Source organism: Lycorma delicatula, chromosome 9 (assembly GCF_047948215.1).
Source record: "Lycorma delicatula isolate Av1 chromosome 9, ASM4794821v1, whole genome shotgun sequence".
Taxonomy (NCBI): Eukaryota; Metazoa; Arthropoda; class Insecta; order Hemiptera; family Fulgoridae; genus Lycorma; species Lycorma delicatula.
In genome coordinates, this window is record NC_134463.1 from 98,042,409 (window position 1) to 98,054,527 (window position 12,119).

Genomic DNA, 12,119 nt, shown 5'->3' on the forward strand with positions numbered 1-12,119 from the left:
ACATTTCATTACTTTCGTTTTGTTCTTGTTTATTTTCATGTGGTATTTCTTGCGTATGACTTCATCCATGCCGTTCATTGTTCCTTCTAAATCCTTTTTACTCTCAGCTAGAATTACTATATCATCAGCAAATCATAGCATCTTTTTATCTTTTCACCTTGTACTGTTACTCCAGATCTAAATAGTTCTTTAACATCATTAATTGATAGTTCTATGTAAAGATTAAAAAATAATGGGGAAAGGGAACATCCTTGTTGGACCTTTCTTATTACGGCTTCTTTCTTATGTTCTTCCATTATTACTGTTGCTGTTTGGTTCCTGTAAATGTTAGCAATCATTCTTCTATCTCTGTATTTGAAGCCTAATTTTTTTAAAATGTTGATCATTTTATTCCAGTCTACGTTATCAAATGCCTTTTCTAGGTGTATAAATGCCAAGTATGTTGGTTTGTTTTTCTTTAATCTTCCTTCTACAATTAATCTGAGCGCTATAATTGCTTCCCTTGTCCCTATACTTTTTCTGAAACCAAATTGTCTTCTCCTAACACTTCTTCCACTCTCCTCTCAATTCTGTGCAAAATTCTAGTTAAAATTTTTGATTTTAATTGTTCTGTATTCTTCACATTTATCTGCTCCTGCTTTCTTTGGTATCATGACTATAACACTCTCTTTGAAGTCTGACAGAACTTCCCCTTTTTCATAAATATTACACACCAGTTTGTATAATCTATCAATCGCTTCCTCACCTGCACTGCACAATTGTTTCTCCTTTTTCATCCTCTTCTTCCTCTATAACACCATTTTCTAATTTATTTCCTCCATATAACTCTTCAATATAGTCCACCCGCCTATCGACTTTGCCTTTCATATTATAAATTGGTGTACTCTCTTTGTTTAACGCATTATTAGATTTTAATTTATGTACCCCAAAATTTTCCACTTCTGAACACTTTTCTTTAATCCACTCTTCTTTCGCTAGTTTGCACTTCCTGTTCGTAGTATTTCATAATTGTTTATAGTTCCTTTTACTTTCTTCATCACTAGCATTCTTATATTTTGCAATAGACTAGTCAGAGACTGGAACAGGACTGCAGGACAAAGTGAGGAGCTTGCTTATTTACTATATATGAAGTCGCTGAATTGTCAGGAGCTGAGTGCACCCATAAATGAAAATTAATGTAAATAACATGAGTGGAAACTAAGTCTATACATATATATCTATACGCATTGTTTATCTTAATTCATTTTCAAAACTAAATTGAAAATTTTAAGGCTTCAATCAGACAACAGAGAGTAATATAATTTTACAAAACCATTGTTCATAATACTGATTTTGTATAAGATTATGCTTACCAGCTGACTTGAGTTTAGAATCAAAAGTCTAGATATCTTAGTTTGAATTTAGTTATTTATTATTCTAATACAAAAATAATAACCAAATATGCTTCTCGATAAACACAAAATACCATAATAATGTTTAATCAAATATTTCTTTCTCTTAATTTTAAAGGATTAGTAACCCAGAAATTCTATTATATTACTGATGATTATAACTGTAAAAAAATTTTAATAACAAAAAATCCTGTAATGCAGATCACTGAAACAAGAATTTAATTTGTAAGAAATATGAAAGCAGAAATATGGTACTTGTAAAAGCATCAAAGAATAATGTACACAATGGCAGACAAAAAAAAAAAGAATAATAAAAATATGCTAACTTATTGTAAAGGGTCTTCCAAAGTGAATACAAACTATAAAGGGTGTAAAAATTCTTTTAGAGAATTCAGTTACAGAAAAATATATCAGTAATTGAAAGAATTTACAGATATTTTTAATTAGTTAAAGCATATTTTTATATGACTAAAATCATATAAAAATATGATATTCAAAATAAAATCAAAAAATAAAGGAAATCCACATAAATAAATGAACTAAAAATATTACACTAACATAAGAATACTGTTTAATGAAACAACTATGGATTGAATATCCTTATGTCCAAAAAAAAGCAACGAATAAAAATATAAAACATAAGAAAAGATTTTAAAATGGCAAATTAAAAAATGAAGAAAACAAAGCAATAAACAAATAAAGAATAAATAAATCCTAACTGTCTTAAAGGTGTGGTCACTGATGACTCTTACCATCCATCAAAAGTTGAAATTTTGCACCCTAACACTGCATTGAAAATGGAAGCAAAGATAACTGAAAAAAGTTATTATAAACATTAATTACAGAATTTCAATTAAATTTTCATTTCAAAAGTTTATATTTTTAAATGGTTAAAATAACCTATAAGATATATAATTATCAGTAAAGTATTAAAAGAAATTTATAGAAATTGGTTATAAAATTATGTATGCGATTGTAGTTTGTAAATAAATTACAGAGGTAATCATGATTCTTATATTTTAATATTAATTGAAATGTTGGTTTTCCAAATTTATAGCCATATTTAATAATTAATTTCTATGGAAATATCTGTCTTTTACAATGAAACATAAAAATGCTGCATACAACATATTCAAATTACACTACATTAAACATCAACACACATCCATACATAAACAAGTACAATTTAAATTCATTTACTTCATAATTTTAATTAATATTCCTATCATAATTACAAAAAAAATGTTAAAAAATAATAATTTGAAAATGAAGCTAGTATTCATTCTAGTTTCAAATATCATTAAAAATACATAATCTATATATTTTTATTAAATAATACATCTTTTGCAATGGAAAACGTTTCACTTGAGGTTAGTAATATTTTATATTGTACTGCTTCACTTTTTTACCATAGTAAGTAGTGAGTAAGAAAATAATAAAATCAGTACATGATTATCAATAACTTAAACTCACAAGTGGCAGATAAATTAATGTTTTAAAAATCTCCCACTTCTTAAGTAATTTGAGAATCTCCAATACTCTGAAACAGCTGACCTCCATGGCGCAAATAGTAGCATCTCGACCTTTCATCTGGAGATCCCAGGTTTGAACACCGGTCAAGCATGGCATTTTCATACACTACAGAATTGTCATTCCATCTCATCCTCTGAAACAACACCGAACGGTGATCCCAGAGGCTAAAAAAAAAGTATAAGTATTATGAAACAAATTAAAAGTAATATTAATTTAATGTACACATTACATTACATTGTCAAAAAAGAAGTATTTAATTTTTAACATATCTTCTACACAAATAACGAAAATGGTATTTTGAAAATAATTAAAGAAATTTATTTATTTTAAATTAATCATTTTATTTAAAAATTTATGCTAAAATGTTAGTAATATACATTAAGATATATCTACAGAACACAAAACATAAAACCCAAATATAATAACTCGCAACACAAGTTTGTACCAGAAAATGCACTGACAAACACAGCAGGCTGTATCAGATAGTCAGTTGTATTGAACGGTGAAATCATGAAACAATCAGGTGTTCATAAATTTTGGACAATTCATTAAGGAGGCAGACTGGTCCGTACTTTCCTTCTGGTTGGTCTCCTCTTCGTGGTTTCGGAATCATAACCAGCCTAGCCTCTTTCAGACATTGAGGGAAACTTCTCGCCAGGGTCTCATATAACTCTCTAAAATGGCCCAGGGATGATGGCTCACATGATTCTAAATAATAACTCCAGGGACCTCGCCCGGTCCCGGAATTTTTCGTGAACTAATTCTCACGGCCGCCCGTCGATGTTCATCCTCCGTGGAAGCTGCGCCCGGAATCTCCTCCCAGTCCAGATCCATTGGGAAGAGACTGCTCACTACCTTCATGGTCTAATCAAATAATGGTGTAGGGAGGTCACCCGTCCTGGGTTTGCTCCCCAATTACCCCCACGATAGCCCGCAGAATCTCCTCCTTGGTAGTTTCGCTGTCCAGGTCGCGGACATGCACTATCGTCATTTTATTCTGCCAGTCTCGTTCAGCCACAACAACCGTCGGTGCCGCCGCTGTCACCCTCTGCCTGATGTTTTGGACAGTCTCAGATCCCTCTCTGACCTTCACCTCGATATAATTTCCACGACCTTGTCTTACGGACAATATGTCCGCAGCCATTTCAACACCTACCGAGTTTTTGACAGACTTCAAGAGACTCCTGGTTGGCTGTGCACCACCGTCTTGGGCTCTTGATTGATATCTTTTCTTTTTCCTGTTTAGCCTCCGGTAACTACCGTTTAGATAATTCATCAGATGATGAAAGGATGATATTGTATGAGTGGAAATGAAGTGTAGTCTTGTACATTCTTAGTTCAACCATTCCTGAAATGTGTGGTTAATTGAAAACCCAACCACCAAAGAACACCGGTATCCACGATCTAGTATTCAAATCCGTGTAAAAATAACTGGTTTTACTAGGACGCTGAAACTCTCGACTTCCAAATCAGCTGATTTGGGAAGACGCGTTCACCACTGGACCAAACCGGTGGGTGGGCTTTTGATATCTGCAACACAATCCCACCCATTGAAAAGGAGTGAATAAGATAAAAAAACCTCAAGAAAAATAAATATTGTATGAAACTTAAGGAAGGGGTCATAAAAGGGTAGAGCTGCTGCAACTATGTTCGTTCATTTATGCTACAAACATGTCTCATATTTATGTTATGCAATGAAGACTTCCATCTTGGTAAACCAGACCATCTTGATCATAACAAACAGACGAAGATAAAAATCTTTTATCAAGCTTACATCCATTGCAAGACAATTAATTTTGATACTAGGCCATAATTATTAGAAATATTTTTATAACAAATAGCAACATTTTCTTCAATAATGATAACTCAATAATATTTTGTTGTTCCGAATTTGTAAATTGTTCATACTTAAAATAATTATAAGTTATTTTACTACTAGTGGCACTTTTCGTCTGCTCTGACAATTGTGATTTTTCTTGAACCGGAGAACAAAAGGATTTTTACAAATTCTTAGATTTGGACATTCTTTAATTCTTAGATGTTGAAGTTAGATCAAATTTATTTTTATTAGTTATGTTTTCTGTTTCTTGAATGTTCGTTGAGATCTTTCATGTTCATAAACAAACTAGTATAAGTAACATAAAACCAGACAAAACCTTTTTTTTTTTTAAATAGACCTGGTTTTTTAAGCATAAAAACCAAACAAAATACACCACTTCCAAATTTAATTGTTCAACTCCCTTGTAAACAAACATATGTTCAGAGAAAAACAATAAACTGTTGATCAAGCTATAACCAATCCTGCCAACATGGAAAATAAAAACTATGTTACCGAACATATGTTGAAAATAAAAATATCATGCAACCGAAGGAAGTATTGGATCGCGAAAAATGTCGGTTTTCAGATTTCAACGGAAATAACCATTTGATCACCCCTGAATCCATTTTGACTAGCTTTGGCATGACCTTTGTATGTACGTATGTATCTCGCATAACTCAAAAACGATGATTAGCCGCAGGATGTTGAAATTTTGATGTAGGACTGTTGTAACAGCTAGTTGAGCACCTCCTCTTTTGATTGCAATCGACTGGACCAAAAAAGCCCAAAACCCAAAAAATGTGGATTTTGGGCTTTTTCTTAACTGCAATAATATGCCCTCATTGAGAGCTTTTCAACGATATAAGTGGTACTTATTTTGATTGGTTCCAGAGGTATAGCCAAATAAAATTTTAACTAATAAATTATATTTTGGTCTTAAAAGGGGAAAAGGAACATAGGTTGAATGGACTTCATTTCCTTTTTTTTAATTTAAATATATTGATTTATTAATAATTACTAACCGGTGATTGTAAAAAAAAATAATTCAATAATAATATTAGAAAAAAGTATGAAAAAATATCATAAGTTTATGAAATTTTCTGTACTTTTTATTTTCAAAAATTGTGTTTATGTAATTTAATGTGTGGGTAAGGAAGTCATGTGGTGTCCACACCAGATTTTTTTTATTACTATGGCAACAACCTGCATTATGTATAAAACTTTGTTAAAAAATAAAATTTTTTATTTGTTTCTATTTTTCGGTATATGAACCCTCTAAAACGAATCAAATAAAAATATTCCCTTATAGAAACGAAATTTGAGAGAGAAGACAACCGGTTAATATTTTTATATTTAACGTTTTAATGATAACTTAAAGATAAATACTTATTAGTTTCCTACGTCAATTTTTCTCAACCTGGTGGGTCATGGTGATATGAATGGGGGTCATGAAATTAGCCTACAACACTCATAAACAATAATGAAATCATTTTATGAGTAAAAAAATCATTCATTAAAAACATTTTACTTAGATTTATAACTACATATGTCAAGGAAATAAATTAATGAGATGATTGCGTTTGTTTTTCATTTAAAGGTTTCTCCATACGTGGATCTATGTTAGAAACGCACAAAAGCAAATCGTTTCAAGTGATAAAAGACGATTACTATATATTAAGTTTTTGTCGAAACCGTACATGAAAAATCCTTTTCACAAAGGTAAAACATGAAGCAAGGAATTAATATTTTCAATGTTTGACTAAATTTCCATATTCACTTCGACAAGCAAGCCAAAAAGTATTTAAATCTTTAGATGAGAATTGCATTTGTAACGTTTTATCTGCAGATATTTCGATGAGCTGGTTATGAATCACAACTAGTAATTTAGCAACAGTGTTTTCACTAAATGAAATATCCATCACCAGAGTACCCATCTTTTTAAGAAATCATTATCTTCCAAGAAATACTCCACCAAGCGAATCTTTAGTTCATGCAAATGCATCTTCATGCTATCAAAACTGTGATGAATAATCAAATTTTTCTCAGTATAATCTGAAGTAAGTGGAAATCCAAATCCAAGTAAGTAAGCCAAATCCAGACATCAAGCTTCTTAATGAAAGCCTAAACTATGTCTATCACTAATAAAATGTTTTATCACGTTCTATTAAATTCACATTCAGTGATTTAAATGTGAAAAAATTCATGTCCCACCGCTCATTTGTTGTCATATATTCTAAAATGGGTAGGCGCACCCCGTCAACTACTAAAATATATATGAAATTCAATGAATTAAATTTATCACATCAAGACAGCAATTCGTTGCCACGCCTAAGTCGCTAAATGCCAGCGAGCATTCCACCTGTCCACCAATATTAAAGCGCTTGGAACTTTGATTGGATGATGGCCAGCCATAACTCTCGAATAGCTTCCCACAGCAGTGAGGTAAGAGTCTTTCCGTTAAATAAACTATTGATGCCGGTTGAACAAAGCAACGGTAACAAGGAACACCCACACGGCCTGACAATGCGGTTCACGCCACATTGCCTCACCACTTATGAGTGGGCACCCGTTGCAATTAAAAACGAAGGAGAGGAATACGATCCCCCCAAGTCCTGTATAAATCTATAAAAAGACCTTCCCTTAGTCGTGGTGTGCCATTCTTGCTGCCATGCATCCATCGCGAGGCTGTAAAGCCTCCTCCTCAAGCGGGAGATGAGCAACTGAACGAAATTTAGAACCGGTGCATTGTGATCAACGTTCCGCTCCGGTACAGGCCCGGCTCCAAATCGCATCCCTCGGCCTTGCTGCCACTTCGCAACTTCCACGTGGCAGCCCGAACTTTCACCACTAAATCGATTGGGAGAGCCTTTCCCAATACGGTGGTAGCCTCGTAGAAGGGTTTTTTAAAAATAACAGTGCATATTATTAATGTTCTGCGCTGGACACTCCTTAAATTCTGAATAAGTGCTCTATTTCTGTATAACCTATGCACCCGAACGAATGCAGCATAAGAGGCCATACTTTCGAAGACACCTCGGTACACCATGTACATTTGACGGCCTGACAGCCCGTAATCCTTCCAAGCAATCCTCCTAAGCTTGTGCATCACAGAGACAGCGTCCGCCGCTACTTGCCCAATGTGGTTGCTAAACAGCAACTTCTCATCAAACAAAACACCTAGGCACTTATGAACTCTAACTCGCCTGATCACACAGACTTTATACTTAATGTGGGGGTTACGACTGTATAATAATTTGTCAGCATCCTTGAGAAGCATAAACTTGGTCTTGGGCAGAGAAATCTTAAATTTTTCATGTCGATCAAGCCCTCCGCGGTCGACAAAGCCACCTGCGCCCGGTCTTCTAGCTGCGGTCGTGAATTACAACAAACTAACAGAAGTTAGTTCAGGCATCGGCGAAAGCCTGGGCCATGACCCCTTCTGAGAATATCAGTCTCATAAATTCGTCAAATACCAGGTTGCACAGCAGGGAACCGAGAACGAAACCCTGCGGGCTTCCCCTGGTGACGGACTTTTCCACACCCAGGTGCGCCTCTCTAAACAGAGCCGTACGGTTAGACAAATAGTCACGCACTACGGCCTGCAAGGCTACGGGGACATTACGGTGTTCCAACTTAGAGGACAGAACCCCAACACAAGGAAGGAAATGCTGCTTCTATGTCAAGAAAAATTGCTAAAACATATTTACAGTCGGCACTTTCCACCTCGGCAAGAACATTTAAGATGCAATCCTCGGTGCCAACGCCTTTCATGAAGCCATACTAGCCTCGATTTAGAAGTGAATTCATATCGATACCTTTCCAGAGCTGTTCCACAACCAGCCTCTCAAGCAACTTGCCGATTACCGGCAAGAGGCTGATGGATCGATAACTACCAACCTCACTAGAATCCTTTCCTGGTTTTAAAAGCAACCTTCCAACAAGTCGGAAAGCAACCCCAGCTTAGGCACCCCGAGAACAGCCTGCTAAGCGGCTCTCTTATGACAGGCAGCAGATAATAGAAAATAGACATCAATTCCATCTGCTCCTTGTGCTCCATGAGCCATTCCAATCCCTGCAAGGCAGCTGCCCACTTGCACCGCAGCCTGTTCTGATCCAGACCACTTAGGTTATAGCGACCCAAATCTGGAGCTCTTAGACCGCCTCCATAAACGATCTCAGAGGTTGTAAGCTTACGATCGCTCACACTGGCCTCGGGCCAGACAGTCCAACTACTTGTACTTCGTAGCAAGTCGCATGTAACTACGAACCAAAGTGACGTTCCCCCACTTTGGAAAAGAAAGTTGACGGTTGTTCTGCGTCGTTAATCAAGAAGAGGTTCCTCGCTTCAACGAACTGTTCGAGACCAGCGCCTCTGGGGTCAGTAAGTGGTGAATCCCAGGATGGAGACTTGACGTTAACCTCCAGAGCAACCAGCACTCTGATGCCAAGCAAGTCATTGTTACTCCATCCAAGCTGGAAGTATCCCGACACCAGTACAACATCGAGCAATACCCCTCGTGACTCGCACGACGGTGAGTTGCTCATCAGAAAACTGAGGATCTAGAAGACAACCAACAAAACCGAGCTGACCACGGTAGCGGAGAGCAGCCGTCCCCCACGAGAATGAAAAACATCCATCTCGTGGAACCCGACCACCCTATACCTTGATCCAGAATCAAGGTATACCTTGACCGCATACGGCTCCTGGATCAAGAGGACCTTGAGATTGTACTCCTCAGGAAGCTTCTTGGCTTTACTGGTGGCCGCCCGGGAATGATGCAGATTTAACTGCCCCAGGCGCAAACATTCGACATGGTAGAGTCCGTCCTCAAACGCTTCCCCCAATTCAGGCGTCGCCATAAGCTGTATTTTTTTACAGCTCTCGCCCAAGCAATCTCATACGCCCTACACTACATACCCCCGACCCAGTTTTCAGCATCGCTGCCTTTCACCAAGCTACAGGAGGCTCACTTTGCAGGCGCAGACTTGGCAGGACAATTAGCTGCCCTGTGCGCCGGAAGAGCACAGTGACTACACATCTCCGACTGCGCACTGCAGTGGAGAGAGGTGTGACCAAAGCCCTGACACTTGAAGCATCAAACGACATCTATATGGTCTACAATCTTCATGAGGTCCACCCAAAAACAGACTTCCAGCGGCCACCAAGACCTACGGATCTTAGGCGAGATCTCTAAAACTCAGTGACTCTTTAGGGCTTCTTTCTTTCCCAGCTAACCTTTCCTGACAGTCGCGAAACGATTGAATCCAGAGCAAGGTTGGCGCCTTGGAGTTCCTCGCATTTTAATGCCAGACCCGCAGCCATCAAGCTACACTCGCTTAAAAAGGGGCCGACCATTTGCCAAAACTCCAGTACCACACGCGACTCTTTCTTAGAGGAAACTTTGGACCATTCGGACCGCATCTCCTCGATCCGCCCGATATAGTCGGATCCGGAGCTCACCTGCCTCACTGCAGGCTTCACCCCGGGGACCTCCTGCACTGTGCCGATATATATTGCCGGATTCCGCTTTCCCCGACATTCTGGGAAGCCGTCCTTCGGCCTTGGCTTTCCCTGCACGGCTCCAGCCGCAGCCTTCCCCACACAGCTCGTAGGAGAGGTTTCGGCAGGATTTTTAGTGCAATCAGCCGGTGCACTTGGCCGCAGTACTTCCTTCGAGGAGACCTCCTTATCGGAGGATCGTGGTCTTGGCGGAGTCCTACCGAGTGACCTTCTTGACAGGAAGGGATCGCCGGCAATCAGGTCCTTGGATCCGGTCCGGATTGCTACATAGCGTCTGAAAAACAAAAACACCGACTACATTACCAGGTAGTAACAGTTAGAACGTACCTACACCTAACACAAGGCAAGGTGAGCGTGTCTTATAGCAATGAACTATCCCGAGCAAGGCCTCTGTTCTCACGTAGGCCCGCTCGAAACGTCGAAAGCTAAAATCTCCTTAGATCCTAACTCCGGCGAAGTCGGAACGAAAATCGCTTCCCGAACCGGCCAGAGGATCGAAAAGATTATGGCCTCACGAACCTACGAACGGAGACACGATGCAACACAAAGGAAACGTCCTTACTTAGCCGACAGTGGCACTCCTGTAACACACTACGCTGCTGTGTAGCCTAAACTCCACAACAACGCAGGTTGACTGACAGCCACTGATCGTTGTCAGCCCCGACGATGTGAACGTAGGAACGCTGCACTTGTAGAAGCAAATCGCTTCCGGCAGCAGTAAAAACAAGTTATACAGCACGGGGCCAGAGGCCGAGAAGCGATCAAAACGAAACGCAAAAACACTACAAACAACAGATAATTATAACAAAAAACAACAAATCGCGGCCGTGGTATAGGAGCTTCAGCAAACACGTCCGCAGCCTACTGAATCACCTGACCTCATCTTATTGATTCATTTAAATAATCCAAACATTACTGTTAATTAGTCGAGATTAATGAGCGAAGCGAGCGTAGGTTAAGTTTGGTTAATTTATATTTGTAATTATAAGCAGCAAATGTTTGGGTTATTCTTATACAATATCACCACGAACATCATGTTTGAGTTATTCTTATCACGATATCAAAATAATAACATATTCGTAATCAGATGTAAAATAGGTCTAGAATCGAACATTTTTAGGCAAAAAATTGTTCAAACTTTGATACCACCTAAAGTGCAAATGAAGTGCTTATGAAAACAACCCCAAAAATATAACTAATGAAACCCAAAATAACTAAGACAGCCTAGGCCATCCTGGTTAGAACCAACAACACTGAACTAAAAATAACATAAAACACAACGAAAACTAGTAGTAATTAACATAAACTATAAACAACGAACGTAAACAAACAAATCAAGAACCTAAATAACCAATAACCTACAAACAAAAAATAACTAATCAGAGCATACGTTCACACTGGCCAGAGTTGCGACCAACTAGAATATATACTGCCGGCTGTCGCGAACGCTCAAGTCTGTTGCCTGTTGAAGCTGAGAGTCTGATGATACCTTGTCGTTGTTGCGCCATTACGATTTTCCTACTATTATGCAGTTTCAGTGAAAGATTTTGTTGTGTGTAAAATGTTTACAATATTTTTTAAAATGAAATGAATATTAACCTTCAAATAGAGAGTTGCTGAAATGGGGAAGATTGATAACCAATTACAAACTAAAGTTGAAGAAGAAGCAAAGTACTGCAGGGTTATGGTTCAGAGTGGTTGCTGTGATCAAGAATCTAGCATCATATGGCCTTGCTTTTAGAGGATAAGATTAACTGTTTGGTTCCACTAATAATGAAAACTACATAATGTGTCTAGAACTAATCGCAGAGTTTGACTCTTTTGTAAAAGCCTACATTGATAACCATGAAAATCT